Here is a 22,045-nt window from a genome sequence, read left to right as displayed (position 1 = left end):
ATTTGTGTATTTACTATTTGTGTCTGCACAATCAAGCTATTGACTCCTGAACCCCGCCTTTCTAACCCATCTATTTTCCTCAAATGTCTACTACATATATTTTCTAACACAAACATCCTCACACACACACACATTCCCAGGTAGCAGCCCATAGCAGCTGTCGAACTCCCAGGTACCTATTTACTGCTAGGTGAACTAGGGCATAAGAATAAAAGAAACTCTGCCCGTTTTTTTTTATATATATATGCCTCGGCCTGGAATCTAACCTGGGGCCGGATTCAGGAAGGTACTTACGAAGGTTTTTCCTCATAGCTAAGAACGTTTTCCCTCTTAGCGCCTTCGTGGCGGCTACGTCCGTATTCAAAGAGCTACCCTAAGTGGAAAAACCTTCGTAAGTTCATTCAGGGATTTAAGTGTGGTTTCGACCACTCGTAGCTTTACGTAAACTGGATATAAGTCATTTTTTCTCTACTACATAACACTGAAATCGATTTATGATATTGGAACATGACCAAAATATTATAGCTGGTGAATCTAGTGAAGAGGAGTCCTTCGTGTTAGTTATATATGTATTCTCTGCTTGAAACTTGAAGTAAATATGTGTTTGATGATAGTAGAATTAGTTTTACAATAGCAAGATATTATACCAGTTTGTGTTAAGTAAATAAACACTGGTGAACAAGAAATATGAGAGAAGATGATGAGCCCTGCCTGATGGGATCATTTACTATCACCAAATGGCCTTGTTCACCTAGTAGTAAGGGTGTACCTTAGCTATACATACCCATTTCTAATTTATTTAGTTTGGTTTTATTTTGAAATTAAATCTGGGTGAGACATTAAATAAAAATATGCTGCACAAATGATGTTAGGTAAGGAGAAGGGTAAAAATGTCACAAACTTTATTCATTGAATACTTAAAGCTATAATTATGACTATATACTGTAGATTATTAAAAAAGAGAGAGGGAAGTAGGGGTCCAAAACCTCTTCCTGTTATACAATTTGGGTGTGGAACAAGTAATTATCAAAAGAAGGCACCATGCCGGGAAGGCTATGTAGCAGTAAGGCAGTAAGGTGCGGCAGCTACTTATTTGAGAAATGCTTATTTTATTTACGTTATAAGCTGAGGCAACTTATTTTATTTGAGGAATATTCAGCTGATTCCTCTCCATTTAGCATGGAACAAATTTGTGTCCAAGACCTCTTCCTGTTACTCAATTTGGCTGTGTGTAACCAAACTAGAAGTGCCCTACAAATCAATTGACCCAGAATGTGGAATGACCTTCCGAATCATGTCAAAGGCTGTACCTCTCTCAACCAGTTTAAGAGTGAAACCAAGTACTGCCTAATTAACTCCATGTAACCTAACTTACCTCCTAAATGTCAACCCATGTCTTGCTATTTTTTAAACAACGCTGTTCACCAACATGTGCAATTGCTGATTTATGCTATGTTAACCCCCCTTTTTGTATTTTTTATTTCTTATTTTAACGCAATTTATACCTAATCCCGATTACTGTTAAGTTTTTTCTGTGTTTTCCCCCACACCTTGCCCGAAATGCTATGAGTATTAGTGGCTTTAGGTATTGTATGTACTAGCTCTCTCTATAAATCCAACATTATGTTTGTAAATCAACTGTATGTACTTTTCCTGAATAAAATGTATTTATTATTTATTTTTTAATCAGTAAGTATTAAAAGAAGGCACCAAGCTGGGAAGGCTATGTAGCACCATTGTGTGTTACAATAAACCATTTTTTTTTTTAACACATAGTGCACCTGTATGGTAAAACAAATCCTGTCAGCTGTAAAAATATTGATGCAGTTATTTAAATGAAAAATATAATGAAAGAAATATTACTGGTTTATTTTTATCCTATCTTTTTGTACTGTACAGTATATCCAAGGAAGTGAAAAATTGAGACATAATGCACAATTTAATGAATGATTAGCATGGATTAGCAGTTCAAAATAAATATGACTATTACATATCAACATGAGATCTTAATGATCCTTGGTCAACATGATTTAATAAGGATAATACAGTACTGAATTTGTAATAATACAAACAATAATTTAAAATCTTTATTACTGATTTTTTTTATTAAGAAGATTAGGTATACACAGCAATGTACTACTACCCTATTCTATATGGAATATTACACAGTGTAGATAAAAAACTAGCTATAAGTTTATCTAATACTCCCATCTCACAGGATGGTTAGACATACTGTACATGGAATCAATTTAGAAAATACCAGCCTCAATACAAAAAACAAATCAACTCTGACTAAACTCTAAGCAATTTTCACAAGAGGTAAGCACTGAATCATGGAAACATTATATTATAATTACTCTTACCAGTTTCTACAAGACTCCTCTCAAACAATGTATTTTTAAACATGTTTAGGTATACACAGCAATGTGCTGCTTCCCTATTCTGTATAAAGGACCACACAGTGTAGATCAAAAAAAGCTACAAGCTCATCCAACATCCTCACCTCACAGGATGGCCAGTCATACATGGAATTAGGAGAGAACAAAATACTTAATGCTGACTTATTACTTATTACTTATTAGACTAATACTTATTAGCCTCCACTGGCAAAATCTGGGTGCAGCACAAGAATATCTTCCAATATTCCTGAGTGTATGAAGTAATTACAGAGCTCAAAATACCTCATCCCATTTGGTATGAAGTCACTGATAACAGGACAATCACAGATATAGTGTTGGAAAGTATGTTCTCTCAAGTAGGACTGAAAACAGATGTTTTTTTCCACCAAGAGGGCTATAAACCCATGGAACCGCCTACCCGCTGAAGCCGTAAATGCCAAATTCCAGCTAAAAAATATCATTAAGACAATTGGCGGGCCCTTTAACAAGCCGCCGGCTTTCTGTCCTCTTCGAGGTCACTAGATAGTTAGTGGCCCTTGGGTAAATTCAGTAAATATATACAATAATTGTCAGCGCATCTTCCGAGCAACAAGGACAGCTACACAGTATCTCTTAGAATTACGTAGGTAAACAACAAATGTAACATATTTGTTTACTACAATGTCGGTGCTGGCTGTGGAAGTTGAAAAAACATTGTTTTACTTCGAAATATACTAATTTTAAAGGAAAATTCGACGTAAATAGGAGGCAGTAGAGCTCCGATAAACAAGCGCTAAATCTTCAATATGAAGAATGTTACTGCTCTCTGATTGGCCAAACGAAACACAGTAGTGACCTCTATCGGCACGCAGGTGAACCAACAAATTTCTTCCTAAGTCGACCTTATTGAATCGCACCTAAGCATCTTCTTAGGGCGCACTTAGGAACCTTCGTAGCAAACCCACTTACGAAGAAATACACAGAGCTTCCTGAATCTAGGTCTATACCTAACATAGTATACCTAAATCTAGTATACCTATATATATAATATAGAATCTAGTATACCTAACATAGGCGTGTTGGAACATTAAAGCCTGCCGGTATCACGTTTGCCAGTCCCTGACGTTCACTGCTATAGACGTGTAATTGCGGGGCGTGACTATCTTTGTAGACGCATAATTAAACAGTTTTAGCACTGTAGACCACGTGATATTCTTAAATGTCTGCCGTCTGTGGAGACACGTGTGCACCACGCGACGATCTATGCTTGAAAGAGCCTCCTTCCTGCTTCCACGCCCGATCACGCATGCGCAGAGACGCTCATAGCGATCCCGGACTTAAACCAATTCGGTTTACTATCAAATATTTGGGGAACTGAAGGAGTACAATTTATACTATCATCACCAATAACTATATTGGATAACAATACCTTTTCTCATAAGGCAATTGATCTAATTAACATAGCACAAATTGAACGAGAAGGGTTGACGTGTATTTATTTTACGCCAATGTAATATTTTACTGGAATAATTAATTTGGTTAAATAGTCGAGCACAGTATGCATAAGCATGCGAAATGGTTATTTCTTTCATAACGAACAATAATTTTAGAAAGAGTAATTAACTGAACTCTATATTTTACAACATGTACTCACCTATTGGTGCTGACGGGAGTTGAGCTCTGGCTCTTCGGTCCCGCCTCTCAACTGTCAATCAACTGGTGTACAGATTCCTGAGCCTACTGGGCTCTATCATATCTACATTTGAAACTGTGTATGGAGTCAGCCTCCACCACATCACTGCCTAATGCATTCCATCCGTTAACTACTCTGACACTGAAAAAGTTCCTTCTAACGTCCCTGTGGCTCATGTGGGTACTCAGTTTCCCCCTGTGTCCCCTTGTTCGCGTACCACCAGTGTTGAATAGTTTATCCGTGTTTACCTGGTCGATTCTCCTGATGATTTTGTAGATTGTGATCATGTCTCCCCTTATTCCTCGGTCTTCCAGTGTCGTAAGGTGCATTTCCCGCAGCCTTTCCTCGTAATTCATGCCTCTTAGTTCTGGGACTAGTCTAGTGGCATACCTTTGGACTTTTTCCAGCTTCGTCTTGTGCGTGACAAGGTACGGGCTCCATGCTGGGGCCACATACTCCAGGATTGGTCTTACATATTTGGTGTACAAGATTCTGAATGATTCCTTACACAGGTTCCTGAACGCTGTTCTGATGTTAGCCAGCCTCACATATGCTGCACACGTCATGATATTAGTCAGCCTCATATATGCCGCAGACCTGTCTCTTTCAGGAGACAGGTTTAGTGTGATATCAACTGCTAGATCTTTCTCTCTGTCCGTTTCATTAAATACTTCATCCCCTATTCTGTATCCTAAGCCTGGCCTCCTGTTTCCACTGCTTAGTTTCATTACTTTACATTTACTCGGGCTAAACTTCAACAGCCATTTGTTGGACCATTCACTCAGTCTGTTTAGGTCATCTTGTAGCCTCCTTCTATCATCCTCTGTTTCAAGCCTCCTCAAAATTTTTGCATCATCAGAAAACATTGAGAAAAACGAGTCTATACCCTCTGGAAGATCATTTACATATACCAGAAACAGTATAGGTCCAAGGACTAACCCCTGCAGGACTCCACTTGTAACGTCTCGCCAATCTGAGTCCTCACCCCTCACACTGACTCGTTGTCTTCTGTTGCTTAGGTACTCCTTTATCCAATGGAGTACGTTCCCTTTCACTCCAGCCTGCATCTCCAGCTTTTTCACTAGCTTCTTGTGTGGTACTGTATCAAAGGCTTTCTGACAATCCAAAAATATGCAGTCTGCCCACCCTTCTCTTTCTTGCCTTATTTTTGTTACCTGGAAAAGAATTCAAGTAACCCCTGTGAGGCAGGACCTGCCATCCCTGAACCCATGTTGATGCTGAGTTACAAAGTTTTTTCGCTCGAGATGTTTCACTAGCTTTCTTCCTTCAATCTTCTCCATCAGCTTGCATGGTATGCAGGTTAGGGACACTGGCCTGTAGTTCAGTGCCTAATCTATCCCCTTTCTTGTATATCGGGACTACGTTAGCTGCTTTCCAAATTTCTGGCAGTTCCCCTGTTGCCAGTGATTTGTTATACACTATGGGCAGTGACAGGCACAGATTTTCTGCTCCTTCCATTAGTATCCAAGGGGAGATTCCATCTGGGCCTATAGCCTTTGTAAGTTACAACTCTAGTAAACACTTCCTTACTTCCCCGCTGGTAATCTCAAACTCTTCCAGTGTTTCCTGGTTAACTATTCCTTCTCTTATCTCTGGGATTTCTTCTTGCTCTAAGGTGAAGACCTCCTGGAATTTCTTATTCAATTCCTCACACACTTCCTTATCGTTTGTAGTGAATCCTTCTGCCCCCATCCTTAATTTCATAACCTGTTCCATTACTGTTGTTTTTCTCCTGATGTGGCTATGCAGCAATTTAGGCTGAGTCTTTGCCTTGCTTGCGATGTCACCCTCGTATTGCCTTTCTGCCTCTCTTCTCATCCTGACATATTCATTCCTGGCATTCTGGTATCTTTCTCTGCTCTCCAGTGTCCTGTCATTCCTTTAGTTTCTCCATGCCCTTATACTTTGCTGCTTAGCTAGCCTACATCTCTGATTAAACCATGGGTTTCTCATCTTCATTTCACTGTTTTCGTTTGGACTGGGACAAACTTGTCTGCTGCGTTCTTGCACTTCTGCGTGATGTAGTCCATCATGTCTTGGGCCGTCTTTCCCCTGAGCTCTGTTTCCCATGCTATATTTGTTAGGAATTTTCTTATCTCCTCATAGTTTTCCTTTCGGTATGCTAACCTTTTGTTTTCGGTATCCCTCCTCGAGTTCAATAACCCTTCTTCAATCAGGTTCTCAAATACCAGTACACTGTGGTCGTTCATTCCTACTGGGGCCTCAAAACTGATTTCTCTTACGTCGGAGTCGTTCAGAGTGAAGACTAGGTCGAGTCTCGCTGGTTCGTCATTTCCTCTCATGCTTGTGGGTTCTCTGACATGCTGGGTTAAAAAGTTTCTAGTCACCACCTCCAATAGTTTGGCTCTCCCACATGTGTGGGAAGACTTTATGTTTAAGCCTGCTATCGGCGCTTGGCGTCATGATGGCTGGGAAATTTCTGGCTAAATTATGCTTTACTATGGATTCGCTAACGCGGTTAATTCTACGTGTTAGTGTTATTAGTAAATAATATTATTAGGAGTTAAAAGAAATTAATCTGTTGGTTATTTACAACATGTGTTGCCATACTATGGCAACACATGTTGCCATAGTATGCTAATTCCCACAAGATACTATGTTGCCACGCTACGTGGTGAGTGTAATGTGTTGCCATGTTCCATGGTGAGTGTAATGTGTTGTCATGCTACGTGGTGAGTGTAATGTGTTGCCATGCTACGTGGCGAGTGTAACGTGTTGTTACGCTACGTAGCGAGTGTAATGTGTAGCCATGCTACGTGGCGAGTGTAATGTGTTGCCATGCTACGTGGTGAGTGTAATGTGTTGCCATGCTACGTGGCGAGTGTAACGTGTTGTTACGCTACGTAGCGAGTGTAATGTGTAGCCATGCTACGTGGCGAGTGTAATGTGTTGCCATGCTACGTGGTGAGTGTAATGTGTTGCCATGCTACGTGGTGAGTGTAATGTGTTGCCATGCTACGTGGCGAGTGTAATGTGTTGCCATGCTACGTGGTGAGTGTAATGTGTTGCCATGCTACGTGGCGAGTGTAATGTGTTGCCATGCTACGTGGCGAGTGTAATGTGTAGCCATGCTACGTGGTGAGTGTAATGTGTTGCCATGCTACGTGGCGAGTGTAATGTGTTGCCATGCTACGTGGTGAGTGTAATGTGTTGCCATGCTACGTGGCGAGTGTAATGTGTAGCCATGCTACGTGGCGAGTGTAATGTGTTGCCATGCTACGTGGCGAGTGTAATGTGTTGCCATGCTACGTGGTGAGTGTAATGTGTTGCCATGCTACGTGGTGAGTATAATGTGTTGCCATGCTACGTGGCGAGTGTAATGTGTTGCCATGCTACGTGGTGAGTGTAATGTGTTGCCATGCTACGTGGTGAGTGTAATGTATTGCCATGCTACGTGGTGAGCGTAATGTGTTGCCATGCTACGTGGTGAGTATAATGTGTTGCCATGCTACGTGGTGAGTGTAATGTGTTGCCATGCTACGTGGTGAGTGTAATGTGTTGCCATGCTACGTGGCGAGTGTAACGTGTTGTTACGCTACGTAGCGAGTGTAATGTGTAGCCATGCTACGTGGCGAGTGTAATGTGTTGCCATGCTACGTGGTGAGTGTAATGTGTTGCCATGCTACGTGGTGAGTGTAATGTGTTGCCATGCTACGTGGCGAGTGTAATGTGTTGCCATGCTACGTGGTGAGTGTAATGTGTTGCCATGCTACGTGGTGAGTGTAATGTGTTGCCATGCTACGTGGCGAGTGTAATGTGTTGCCATGCTACGTGGTGAGTGTAATGTGTTGCCATGCTACGTGGCGAGTGTAATGTGTTGCCATGCTACGTGGTGAGTGTAATGTGTTGCCATGCTACGTGGCGAGTGTAATGCGTAGCCATGCTACGTGGTGAGTGTAATGTGTAGCCATGCTACGTGGCGAGTGTAATGTGTTGCCATGCTACGTGGTGAGTGTAATGTGTTGCCATGCTACGTGGTGAGTGTAATGTGTTGCCATGCTACGTGGCGAGTGTAATGTGTTGCCATGCTACGTGGTGAGTGTAATGTGTTGCCATGCTACGTGGCGAGTGTAATGTGTTGCCATGCTACGTGGCGAGTGTAATGTGTTGCCATGCTACGTGGTGAGTGTAATGTGTTGCCATGCTACGTGGCGAGTGTAATGTGTTGCCATGCTACGTGGTGAGTGTAATGTGTTGCCATGCTACGTGGCGAGTGTAATGTGTTGCCATGCTACGTGGTGAGTGTAATGTGTTGCCATGCTACGTGGCGAGTGTAATGCGTAGCCATGCTACGTGGTGAGTGTAATGTGTAGCCATGCTACGTGGCGAGTGTAATGTGTTGCCATGCTACGTGGTGAGTGTAATGTGTTGCCATGCTACGTGGTGAGTGTAATGTGTTGCCATGCTACGTGGCGAGTGTAATGTGTTGCCATGCTACGTGGTGAGTGTAATGTGTTGCCATGCTACGTGGCGAGTGTAATGTGTTGCCATGCTACGTGGCGAGTGTAATGTGTTGCCATGCTACGTGGTGAGTGTAATGTGTTGCCATGCTACGTGGCGAGTGTAATGTGTTGCCATGCTACGTGGTGAGTGTAATGTGTTGCCATGCTACGTGGCGAGTGTAATGTGTAGCCATGCTACGTGGCGAGTGTAATGTGTTGCCATGCTACGTGGCGAGTGTAATGTGTTGCCATGCTACGTGGTGAGTGTAATGTGTTGCCATGCTACGTGGTGAGTATAATGTGTTGCCATGCTACGTGGCGAGTGTAATGTGTTGCCATGCTACGTGGTGAGTGTAATGTGTTGCCATGCTACGTGGTGAGTGTAATGTATTGCCATGCTACGTGGTGAGCGTAATGTGTTGCCATGCTACGTGGTGAGTATAATGTGTTGCCATGCTACGTGGTGAGTGTAATGTGTTGCCATGCTACGTGGTGAGTGTAATGTGTTGCCATGCTACGTGGCGAGTGTAACGTGTTGTTACGCTACGTAGCGAGTGTAATGTGTAGCCATGCTACGTGGCGAGTGTAATGTGTTGCCATGCTACGTGGTGAGGGTAATGTGTTGCCATGCTACGTGGTGAGTGTAATGTGTTGCCATGCTACGTGGCGAGTGTAATGTGTTGCCATGCTACGTGGTGAGTGTAATGTGTTGCCATGCTACGTGGTGAGTGTAATGTGTTGCCATGCTACGTGGCGAGTGTAATGTGTTGCCATGCTACGTGGTGAGTGTAATGTGTTGCCATGCTACGTGGCGAGTGTAATGTGTTGCCATGCTACGTGGTGAGTGTAATGTGTTGCCATGCTACGTGGCGAGTGTGATGCGTAGCCATGCTACGTGGTGAGTGTAATGTGTAGCCATGCTACGTGGCGAGTGTAATGTGTTGCCATGCTACGTGGTGAGTGTAATGTGTTGCCATGCTACGTGGTGAGTGTAATGTGTTGCCATGCTACGTGGCGAGTGTAATGTGTTGCCATGCTACGTGGTGAGTGTAATGTGTTGCCATGCTACGTGGCGAGTGTAATGTGTTGCCATGCTACGTGGCGAGTGTAATGTGTTGCCATGCTACGTGGTGAGTGTAATGTGTTGCCATGCTACGTGGCGAGTGTAATGTGTTGCCATGCTACGTGGTGAGTGTAATGTGTTGCCATGCTACGTGGCGAGTGTAATGTGTTGCCATGCTACGTGGCGAGTGTAATGTGTTGCCATGCTACGTGGCGAGTGTAATGTGTTGCCATGCTACGTGGTGAGTGTAATGTGTTGCCATGCTACGTGGTGAGTATAATGTGTTGCCATGCTACGTGGCGAGTGTAATGTGTTGCCATGCTACGTGGTGAGTGTAATGTGTTGCCATGCTACGTGGTGAGTGTAATCTATTGCCATGCTACGTGGTGAGTGTAATGTGTTGCCATGCTACGTGGTGAGTATAATGTGTTGCCATGCTACGTGGTGAGTGTAATGTGTTGCCATGCTACGTGGTGAGTGTAATGTGTTGCCATGCTACGTGGTGAGTGTAATGTGTTACCATGCTACGTGGCGAGTGTAATGTGTTGCCATGCTACGTGGTGAGTGTAATGTGTTGCCATGCTACGTGGCGAGTGTAATGTGTTGCCATGCTACGTGGCGAGTGTAATGTGTTGCCATGCTACGTGGCGAGTGTAATGTGTTGCCATGCTACGTGGTGAGTGTAATGTGTTGCCATGCTACGTGGTGAGTATAATGTGTTGCCATGCTACGTGGCGAGTGTAATGTGTTGCCATGCTACGTGGTGAGTGTAATGTGTTGCCATGCTACGTGGTGAGTGTAATGTATTGCCATGCTACGTGGTGAGTGTAATGTGTTGCCATGCTACGTGGTGAGTATAATGTGTTGCCATGCTACGTGGTGAGTGTAATGTGTTGCCATGCTACGTGGTGAGTGTAATGTGTTGCCATGCTACGTGGTGAGTGTTATGTGTTGCCATGCTACGTGGTGAGTGTAATGTGTTGCCATGCTACGTGGTGAGTGTAATGTGCTGCCATGCAACGTGGCGAGTGTAAAGTGCTGCCATGCTACGTGGTGAGTGTAATGTGTTGCCATGCTACGTGGTGAGTGTAATGTATTGCCATGCTACGTGGTGAGTGTAATGTTTTGCCATGCTACGTGGTGAGTATAATGTGTTGCCATGCTACGTGGTGAGTGTAATGTGTTGCCATGCTACGTGGTGAGTGTAATGTGTTGTCATGCTACGTGGTGAGTGTAATGTGTTGCCATGCTACGTGGTGAGTGTAATGTGTTGCCATGCTAAGTGGTGAGTGTAATGTGCTGCCATGCAACGTGGCGAGTGTAAAGTGCTGCCATGCTACGTGCATTGACAAATAAATTAATATTTTCTATCACAAAAGTAGCCATTCGGTTACCGTGATAAGCACTATTTTTTACATATTTTCATATTTTACCTGTTTCTCGTGGACGGGTTAGAGCACTGAAACGTTACTTAGTTGATAAATAAGCAATGTTGAAAATCAGACAATATTACACATTCTACATAATAATGTAGAAATTAATGTATATTTTCTCTTTCACAAAGTTGACAGTGCCCTGAACAGTGGGATTTTAGGCAAGCTGCACGATACGTCTTGATCTCGGGCATATACCCAGTGGGCACAATATCCAAGAGCAACATAACTCAGCGTTGAATCAACGCTCCACCAGTATATTTTGCTCATTGAGACCCGGCTCTTAAAACCGGCCACAGCAGAGATCCCAGTTTTCAGTCCAAAATAAATATCCCTATGTGTGTGTGGTAGTGTGTGTGTACTTACCTAGTTGTGTTTGCGGGGATTGAGCTCTGGCTCTTTGGCCCGCCTCTCAACCGTCAATCGACAGGTGTAAACAGAAGGTGTGTGTGTGTGTGTGTGTGTGTGTGTGTGTGTGTGTGTATGTGTGTGTGTGTGTGTGTGTGTGTGTGTATTCACCAAGTTGTGTTTGCGGGGGTTGAGCTTTGCTCTTTCGGCCCACCTCTCAACTGTCAATCAACTATTTACTACATTTTTTTTCTCCACACCACACACACACACACACACACACACACACACCAGGAAGCAGCCCGTGACAGCTGACTAATTCCCAGGTACCTATTTACTGCTAGGTAACAGGCGCATTCAGGGTGAGAGAAACTTTGCCCATTAGTTTCTGCCTGATGCGGGAATCGAACCCGCGCCACAGAATTACGTGTCCTGCGCGCTAACCACCAGGCTACCAGGCCCACATGTGTGTACTCACGTAATTGTGTTTGCGGGGGTTGAGCTCTGGCTCTTTGGTCCCGCCTCTCAACCGTCAATCAACAGGTGTACAGGTTCCTGAGCCTATTGGGCACTATCATATCTACACTTGAAACTGTATGGAGTCAGCCTCCACCACATCGCTTCCTAATGCATTCCATTTGTCAACCACTCTGACACTTAAAAAGTTCTTTCTAATATCTCTGTGGCTCATTTGGGCACTCAGTTTCCACCTGTGTCTCCTAGCGCGTGTGCCCCTTGTGTTAACCAGCCTGTCTTTATCACCCTGTCGATTCCTTTCAGGATCTTGAATGTGGTGATCATGTCCCCCCTAACTCTTCTGTCTTCCAGCGAAGTGAGGTTTAATTCCCATAGTCTCTCCTCGTAGCTCATACCTCTCAGCTCGGGTATTAGTCTGGTGGCAAACCTTTGAACCTTTTCCAGTTTAGTCTTATCCTTGACTAGATATGGACTCTATGCTGGGGCTGCATACTCCAGGATTGGCCTGACATATGTGGTAAACAAAGTTCTGAATGATTCTTTACACAAGTTTCTGAATGCCGTTCGTATGTTGGCCAGCCTGGCATATGCCGCTGATGTTATCCTCTTGATATGTGCTGCAGGAGACAGGTCTGGCGTGATATCAACCCCCAAGTCTTTTTCTTTCTCTGACTCCTGAAGAATTTCCTCTCCCAGATGATACCTTGTATCTGGCCTCCTGCTCCCTACACCTATCTTCATTATATTACATTTGGTTGGGTTAAACTCTAACAACCACTTGTTCGACCATTCCTGCAGTTTGTCTAGGTCTTCTTGAAGCCTCAAACAGTCCTCTTCTGTCTTAATCCTTCTCATAATTTTGACATCGTCCGCAAACATTGAGAGAAATGAATCTATACCCTCCGGGAGATCATTTACATATATCAGAAACAAGATAGAACCGAGTACAGAGCCCTGTGGGACTCCACTGGTGACTTCACGCCAATCGGAGGTCTCACCCCTCACCGTAACTCTCTGCTTCCTATTGCTTAGGTACTCCCTTATCCACTGGAGCACCTTACCAGATACACATGCCTGTCTCTCCAGCTTATGTACAAGCCTCTCATGCGGTACTGTGTCAAAGGCTTTCCGACAATCCAAGAAAATGCAGTCTGAACAGCCCTCTCTTTCTTGCTTAATCTTTGTCACCTGGTCATAGAATTCTATTAAGTCAGTCAGGCAAGATTTACCCTCCCTGAACCCATGTTGTCGATTTGTCACGAAGTCCCTTCTCTCCAGATGTGTTACCAGGTTTTTTCTCACGATCTTCTCCATCACCTGGTATGGTATACAAGTCAAGGACACTGGCCTGTAGTTCAGTGCCTCTTGCCTGTCGCCCTTTTTGAATATTGGGACCACAGTCGCCGTCTTCCATATTTCTGGTAGGTCTCCCATCTCTAGTGACTTACTGCACACTATGGAGAGTGGCAAGCAAAGTGCCTCTGCACACTCTTTCAGTACCCATGGTGAGATCCCATCTGGACCAACAGCCTTTCTAACATCCAGATCCAGCATGTGTCTCTTGACCTACTCACTCGTAATTTCGAACTCTTCCAAGGCCGCCTGGTTTACCTCCCTTTCTCCTAGCACAGTGACCTCACCTTGTTCTATTGTCAAGACCTCCTGGAACCTCTTGTTGAGTTCTTCACACACCTCTTTGTCATTCTCTGCATACCTGTCCTCGCCTGTTCTAAGTTTCAATACCTGTTCTTTCACTGTTGTTTTCCTTCTGATGTGACTGTGGAGTAGCTTTGGTTCAGTCTTGGCTTTGTTTGCTATATAATTTTCAAAACTTTTCTCTGCTTCTCTTCTCACCCTGACGTACTCATTCCTGGTTCTCTGGTATCTCTCTCTCTCTCTGCTTTCTGGTGTTATGGTATTCCGGAAGTTCCTCCACGCCCTTTTGTTCAGTTTCTTCGCTTCCATACATGCCCTCTTATACCATGGATTCTTCTGTTACTTCTCGGAGTTTTCCTTTTGGGCCGGGATGAACCTGTTTACTGCCTCCTGACACTTTTGGGTAACATAGTCCATCATACCTTGTACAAACTTATCTCTGAGGTCTGTGTCCCTAGGTATTTCCCTTAGGAAACTTCTCATCTTTTCATAATTCCCCTTTCGGTATGCCAGCCTGTTGATTCCTAGTTCTTTTTTGGGGGAGATAATTCCTAGCTCTATCAGGTACTCAAAGTTCAATACACTGTGGTCACTCATTCCCAAGGGCGCTTCCATCTTAATTTCCCTTATATCCCACTCATTTAGGGTAAATATCAAATCAAGCATTGCTGGTTCATCTTCTCTTCTCATTCTTGTTAGTTCATTGATGTGCTGGCTTAGAAAGTTTCTTGTTGCCACGGCCAGCAGCTTAGCTCTCCATGTTTCTGGTCCTCCATGCGGGTCTCTGTTCTCCCAATCTATCTTCCCATGGTTGAAGTCTTCCATAATTAGTAGTCCAGATCCATTCCTGCTAGCAACAGAAGCTGCTCTTTCTATTATGTTAATAGTGGCCATGTTGTTTCTATCATATTCCTGTCTGTGTCTTCTGTCATTTGGTGGTGGATTATATATGACTACGACTATAATTTTTTTCCCTCCATTTGTTATGGTACCTGCTATGTAGTCACTGAAACCTTCACAGCCCTGAATAACCATCTCCTCAAAATCCCAGCCTTTTCTTACCAGCAGAGCTACACCACCCCCACCTCTTCCTTCCCTCTCTTTCCTCTCGTGTGTGTGTGTGTGTGTGTGTGTGTCTGTGTGTGTGTGTGTGTGTGTGTGTGTGTATTCACCTAGTTGTGTTTGCGGGGGTTCAGCTCTGGCTCTTTGGTCCCGCCTCTCAACCGTCAATCAACAGGTGTACAGGTTCCTTAGCCCATTGGGCTCTCTCATATCTACACTTGAAACTGTGTATGGAGTCAGCCTCCACCACATCACTTCCTAATGCATTCCATTTGTCAACCACTCTGACACTAAAAATGTTCCTTTTAATATCTTTGTGGCTCATTTGGGCTTTCAGTTTCCACCTGTGTCCCCTTGTGCATGTGCCCCTTGTGTTAAATAGCCTGTCTTTCTCTACTCTATCAATTCCCTTCAGAATCTTGAATATGGTGATCATTTTCTCCCGAACTCTTCTGTCTTCCAGCGAAGTGAGGTTTAATTCTCATAGTCTCTCCTCGTAGCTCATACCTCTTAGCTCTGGTACTAGTCTAGTGGCAAACCTTTCAACATTTTCCAGTTCAGTCTTCTCTTGACTAGATAAAGAATCCATGCTGGGGCTGCATACTCCAGGATTGGCCTGACATATGTGATATACAAAGTTCAGAATGATTCTTTACACAAGTTTCTGAATGTCATTCGTATGTTGCCCAGCCTGGCATATGCTGCTGATGTTACCCTCTTGATATGTTCTGCAGGAGACAGGTCTGGCGTGATATCAACCCCCAAGTCTTTTTCTTTCTCTGACTCCTGAAGAATTTCCTCTCCCAGATGATATCTTGTATCTGGCCTCCTGCTCCCTACATCTATCTTCATTACATGACATTTGGTTGGGTTAAACTCTAACAACCATTTGTTCGACCATTCCTTCAGCTTGTCTAGGTCTTCTTGAAGGCTCAAACAGTCCTCTTCTGTCTTAATCCTTCTCATAATTTTGGAATCGTCCGCAAACATTGAGAGAAATGAATCGATACCCTCCGGGAGATCAATATTGTGTGTGTGTGTGTTGGTGTGTGTTTGTGCGTGTGTGTGTGTGTGTGTGTGTGTGTGTGTGTGTGTGTGTGTGTGTGTGTGTGTGTGTGTGTGTGTGTGTGCGCGCGCGCGTGTGTGTGTGTGTGTGTGTGTGTGTGTGTGTGTGTGTGTGTGTGTGTGTGTGTGTGTGTGTGTGTGTTTGTGATCGTGTGTGTAAGTAATTATCCAAAGAAGGCACCAAACCGGGAAGGCTATGCAGCACCATCAAATGTGTGGATGTTACGGCCCTTGACCTCTGGGTTTGGTTCTTCTGTTGCAGTTGTTAAAAATATATATAATAATACGGTCTTGCCTGCTTAAAGTGTCTAGAGTAATAACTTAACTGCTCACTCAACAAAGCAATATACTTAAAGTAAGGGTAACAAAGAACTTACAAATATATAAATGGAAATACAGGCAGCCAGAAATATTAATGCACCAGAATACAATAACACAATATCATTATATAAACACTGATAACTACTTTACAACTTAAATGAATAGATGGGTATGCACATAATGGTCTAACCACGAAATCAGCCATGTTACTAAACGATAAACAATTACCAAAAACTTATCTCACAACATGTCCACGCCAGCCAGCTCCACCCACGCGACTGGTGTTGCTGGAGCATGCACAGCATGGCGTCTACAAGGTACCAACTAGAACCCAAATGAAACCTCTAGATACTCTGCTATCAGAGTAATACTTAAGAATATAATTATAACTAAACTTATACGTATATAACACTGCTAAGGTGTAAAATAAATTAAGTACAATCAATAAACAGGAATAATTACAGAAGTGAATCAGTGACGCTAGTTTGATACACTGCACGCATACTGGAACATCCCAAATATGGTCATCCCCCCATGAGACGCCACGGTCTCCCTCCCCCCCCCCCCCCCCACAGGAATGAAGATGCAATAGCATTAACAAAATATTAAATACAGGCACACTACAGCATGCTACATTTAAATCAAACATATATATACTGGAACACAACTGGATACAATGTTTTATTTAAATAACTGAGGAAAAAAATAATGGACATACATAGTTATCATGATAATCATTAGAATCAAATATATGGATTCGTAACATCCCTCCCCCGTCCTAAAGAAAAATGAAATTAACTGAAGGTTAATTTAATTTTTTCACTACATGAGAGTATAGCATTGAGTACTCTAACAACACAAAATCAATGTATAAAACAATTGTGGGAACCGACCTGTGAGATTTATATTTATTTAATTTATATGAATTTATATAGAATTCATATTTACGTTAATTTATATATTTCGATAGCAATTTGTATGATGTTAAGTGGACTGTATTTCTGCAATAATCTCACAAATCGATCCATACACATTAGGGGGGGTTTATATTGAATTTATATATATATTCAGCCAATCAAACTACAGAATTAAACTACATATATTAGTATACATTGAGGAGGTTCCTTATCTTATTGTACAGCCAGCTTATTCCAACAGATATAACTAGGATGTAGACACCAAATTATCCTCTTTGAGGCTGCTTCCATCGCCCAGTAAATGATATACCAAGCTTGCTTTCTCTTCTTGTTCCTGTCAAAGGGCGCTAGCTGTAAAGCCAGAATCCTAATATATGACAGCTATATCAGAGAAAACACTGTATAATGAATCATAAAGACCAAGGCTTAATTACCTTTTTTGAGTCGATCATTTGTGTTCTCACCAGTTCGCCCAATATCTACCTAACATTAATGGCCAAAAATGATTAGATAAACGAGTTTCGGAAAAACACTTCCCTTGTGATTGATGACAGCATGTTGATGATGGAAGACCTTTGGTTTCCATAACACTTCGTCCAAGAGAATTTATAGGAGCCGAATTTGCCCCACGACTCTCAGGTCTTAACAACAATGGCTGACCACTCCTTCCTCAATGACACCTGGCCTACTTTGTCCAGATATCCGTAACTGATAGAAGGGTCACATTTACTCTATTTTGATATTGATAATTAAGTTAATTCAAATGTGATGTTTTATGATGGTAAAAAGTCCTAAGACTAATATATTTAAGAATAATTCCCAACAGAATAGCTGGTGAATTTATAATAGTATGTGGCAATGATATCCGGCTTTTCTGTTGATGGAAAATTCCACTACAAGCTACATTTTCTATGGGTTAACTTGTGTATACAATGCCAGCAATATTATCTGCAATTGCATGTAATATTATTAAATGGTGTCTGATTTTCCAACAACAATCACCTAAATTAAACATATGAAATAACTAAAAGGTAAAGACATCCTCATGTATAGAACAATTCACATTATGGCACTGCAATGGGGAATCCCCTGGATAAGGCATCAGCAATTACATTTTGCCTTCCAGGGATAATTCTAATTACTATGTTGAACTCTTGTATAATCAAAGACCACCTAAGAATTCTTTGGTTCTTACATTTCATGGAGTTAATAAATGTCAGGGGATTATGATCTGTGTATATGACAACTTCATTACCTGACAGGTATGTTTCAAACTTCTTAACCGCCAAAATCAAACAAAGTGCTTCCTTCTCTTCCACAGAATAATTAGTTTGTGCCTTATCAGATTTACGAGAAAAGTAGTATACAGGGTGCTCTAAATCATCTGGTCCTACCTGGAAAAGAACTGCACCTGCTCCTAGATCTGAAGCGTCTATGTGCATTATAAATGGTTTATCAAATTGTGGACTAGCTAATACAGGTGACGTCGAGAGAATTCCTTTAAACTTGTGAAAAGAGTTCTGACACTCCTGTGTCCACTTGAACTTTATCTGCTTTATAAGAAGATTTGTTATAGGTGCAGCAACAATTGAAAAATTCTTACAATATCTTCTATAATATGCACACCCCAATAAACCTCTGCACGGATTTCTTGCTCATTAGTACTGGGTAATCCACGATTGCCTGGATCTTGTAATGCAACGGGACTATCTTACCTTGTCCGACCTCATGGACCAAGTAAATTATTGTTCCCTTAGTCCAGCTATATTTATTTACATTTACAGTTACATTAGCATGTCTTAACACTGCAAACAATTGTTTCAAACTAGAAATATGGTCTTCCCAACACTTACTAAAAATCACAATATCATCTAAGTATGCTCTACAATCTGGCACATCTTTTAGCAAAGAATTTATCAACTTTTGAAAAGTTGCTGGGGCCTTTCTCAGTCCAAATGGCATCACATTAAATTCAAATACTCCATCAGGGGTGATAAAAGCTGTCACTTCCCTAGCATAGTTAGTAAGTGGTATCTGGTGATACCCCTTAGATAAGTCTAGTTTTGATACATATTTAGCATGGCCAATCTGATCAATGCAATCTTCTAGCAAAGGAAGTGGGTATACATCAGCTACAGTTACCTTGTTTAACTTCCTATTGTCCACTACTAACCGCCATTTTCCATCTGGTTTTGGTACCACTAAACACGGTGAACTCCAAGAGCTCTGACTGGGTCGAATGAAATCATGGTGAAGAAGATAATCAACTTCCTCCAGGATGATACGTCGTTTCTCGAGGGGTCACTCGATAAGGGTGTAGCCGAATTAGAGTTATCTCTGTCAGTTGAACATCATGAGTAATGAGAGGTGTCTGAGTGGGGACCTCCCCAAACAAGTTGGAGAACGTATTCAAAAGGTCCTGGAACTCTGCTCTCTGTTCATCCTGCAAATGGCACAACAATTTTTTCCCGGAACTGGAATTAGATAAAAGGGGATTACCATCTTCCCCTACAATAATTGTCTCCTCATGGTTCTCCTCCGCGTTAACACAACAAGCCACAATACTGGGCCAACAATAAGCCTTCAAACGATTCACATGCACAACCATTGACTGACGGTTATGTTTGCGGTTACAGACTTTATAGGTAATTTCACCGAGACGTTTTACCACTCGATAAGGTCCTCCAAATTTGTGTGACATAGAAGTTTCCATACGAGGTTTCAAGGCCATTACTAAATCTCCTAATTCAAAAACTCTGAGTTTGGCCTTGAACCGCTTATCATGCCACTCCTTCATTACCTGTTGTGCCTCACCCAGATGTTGTAACGCCAACTCCTTCGTCCGAGACAGCTTGCTCTTCACATCCTTCAGGTATCTTTCACTCTGCCTAGCTGTTACATTTCCCAACACTTTCTCCTGCAACATTTTTAAGGGTCTCCTCACCTGATGTCCAAACACAAGATCAAATGGGGAGCAGCCTAGGGCAGTGTGCAACCCGTCCCTGGCAGCAAATAGTACAAATGGTAAATTGTCATCCCAATGTCTGGGTGAATCTTCCCCGATTCTTTTCAACATGTGTTTGAGGGTTTGATGGAACCGCTCGATCCCCCTTTGACTCTGAGGATGGTAAGGACTAGAGAAGGTATGTTGAATTCCAAAAGAACTACAAAAAGTTTTAAAGGTTGTGGAACAAAAATTGCTCCCATTATCAGTTTGAATGATACGAGGTATACCAAATAATGAAAAAAAACGTTCCAAGTGCTTTATGAGCGTAGAAGCCCTAATGTTACGCAAGACATATGCTTCAGGGAACCTGGAGATTTAATTTTTCAGCCATGTACAACAACCCAGACTTCTTCAAGTCTTTAATTTCATCAAAATTTGGCTGTTCCACCAACACAGCAACTTGTTCCTCCATTGTCAGCTTAATTAACACAACTAGCAATTACAACAACACTGAAAGTTTTGCTTGGCCCCTGGCACAAGTTGTACACTTATCTCAATCGTGAAGTGTTGAGAAAACTTCCCCAAGCAGCTCAGAATGAAACAGAGAAATGGTACACAGGCTTGGTTACGGTATCACCAGTTAACCACACAGTACCTAGGAAGGCATTAACAATTAATATTATGCACCACTAATTAGTACATTTAAATTATGGTAATTAATTCTCCCGGACAGAGGCCCTCATTTTGTTACGGCCCTTGACCGTTGGGTATGGTTCCTCTGTTGCAGTTGGTAAACATATAATATCATATGGCCTTGCCTCAATAAGTGTCTAGGGGTGAAATGAATGCAACTGCTTACTTTACAAAGCAATATACTTAAGGTAAGGGAAACAAAGAACATACAAATAACATAAATGGAAAAATGCAGGTAGCCATAAATATTAATACACCAGTAATTAATCTTACACTATCATTATATAAGCACTGATCTTTTCTTTGCAACATAAGTGAATAGATGGGTATGCACATAATAGTCTAACCAGGAAATCAGCTTTGTAAACTAAGCAATAAACAAAATACCACAAACTTAGCTCAACACATGTCTCCACCCGCCAGCCATACTCACGCGACTGGCGTTCCACCAGCATGCACGGCATGTCGTCTACCAAAAAGACCAAACTAAAACACACATGAAATCTCATGATGCTCTGCTATCAGAAAGTAGTACTTAAGAACATAATTATAACTAAACGTATGTGTATATAACACTGCTAAGGTGTAAAAGAATTTAAGTACAATCAATAACAGGAGTAATTTCAATGGTGAAACATTGACGCTAGCTTGATACACGGTCCGCCACTGGAACATCCCAAATATGGTCATCCCCCCAGTGAGCCGCCACCGACTCCCCCACAGGAATGAACATGCAAATAGCCTAACTAAATAATTCAATACAGGCACACTACAGTATGCTACAATTAAATGAAACATAATTATACTGGAACACAACTGGATACCGTGTTATATTTACTTAATGGGGAAAAGAAATAATGGACATACAAATATATCATGATGAATGTTAGAATCAAACAGATTCGTAACACTAACGTCCCTGTGGCTCATGTGGGTACTCAGTTTCCACCTGTCTTCCCTTGTTCGCGTACCACCTGTGTTGAATAGTTTATCCTTGTTTATCCGGTCGATTCCTCTGAGGATTTTGTAGGTTGTGATCATGTCTCCCCTTACTCTTCTGTCTTCCAGTGTCGTAAGGTGCATTTCCCGCAGCCTTACCTCGTAACTCATGCCTCTTAGTTCTGGGACTAATCTAGTGACATACCTTTGAACTTTTTTCAGCTTCGTTTTGTGCTTGACAAGGTACGGGCTCCATGCTGGGGCCCGCATACTCCAGGATTGGTCTTACATATGTGGTGTACAAGATCCTGAATGATTCCTTACACAGGTTCCTGAACGCTGTTCTGATGTTAGCCAGCCTCGCATATTCCGCAGACGTTATTCTATTTATGTGGGCTTCAGGTGGCATATCGTTATAAATTAAAAGTTGTTCAATTTGCTTATAAATTTATTTATGAAATGGGGGTAGAAAGGGCTGCAACTGGGCCAAGTTTCACCATCACACCCTAAACAGAAAAGGAGAAAAGAAATACACAACATATTATGCAACGATTTTTCAACATTTTCAA

The sequence above is a fragment of the Procambarus clarkii genome, chromosome 30 (genome assembly GCF_040958095.1).
Source record: "Procambarus clarkii isolate CNS0578487 chromosome 30, FALCON_Pclarkii_2.0, whole genome shotgun sequence".
NCBI classification, from domain to species: domain Eukaryota; kingdom Metazoa; phylum Arthropoda; class Malacostraca; order Decapoda; family Cambaridae; genus Procambarus; species Procambarus clarkii.
Note: the sequence above shows the minus strand (reverse complement) of the source record.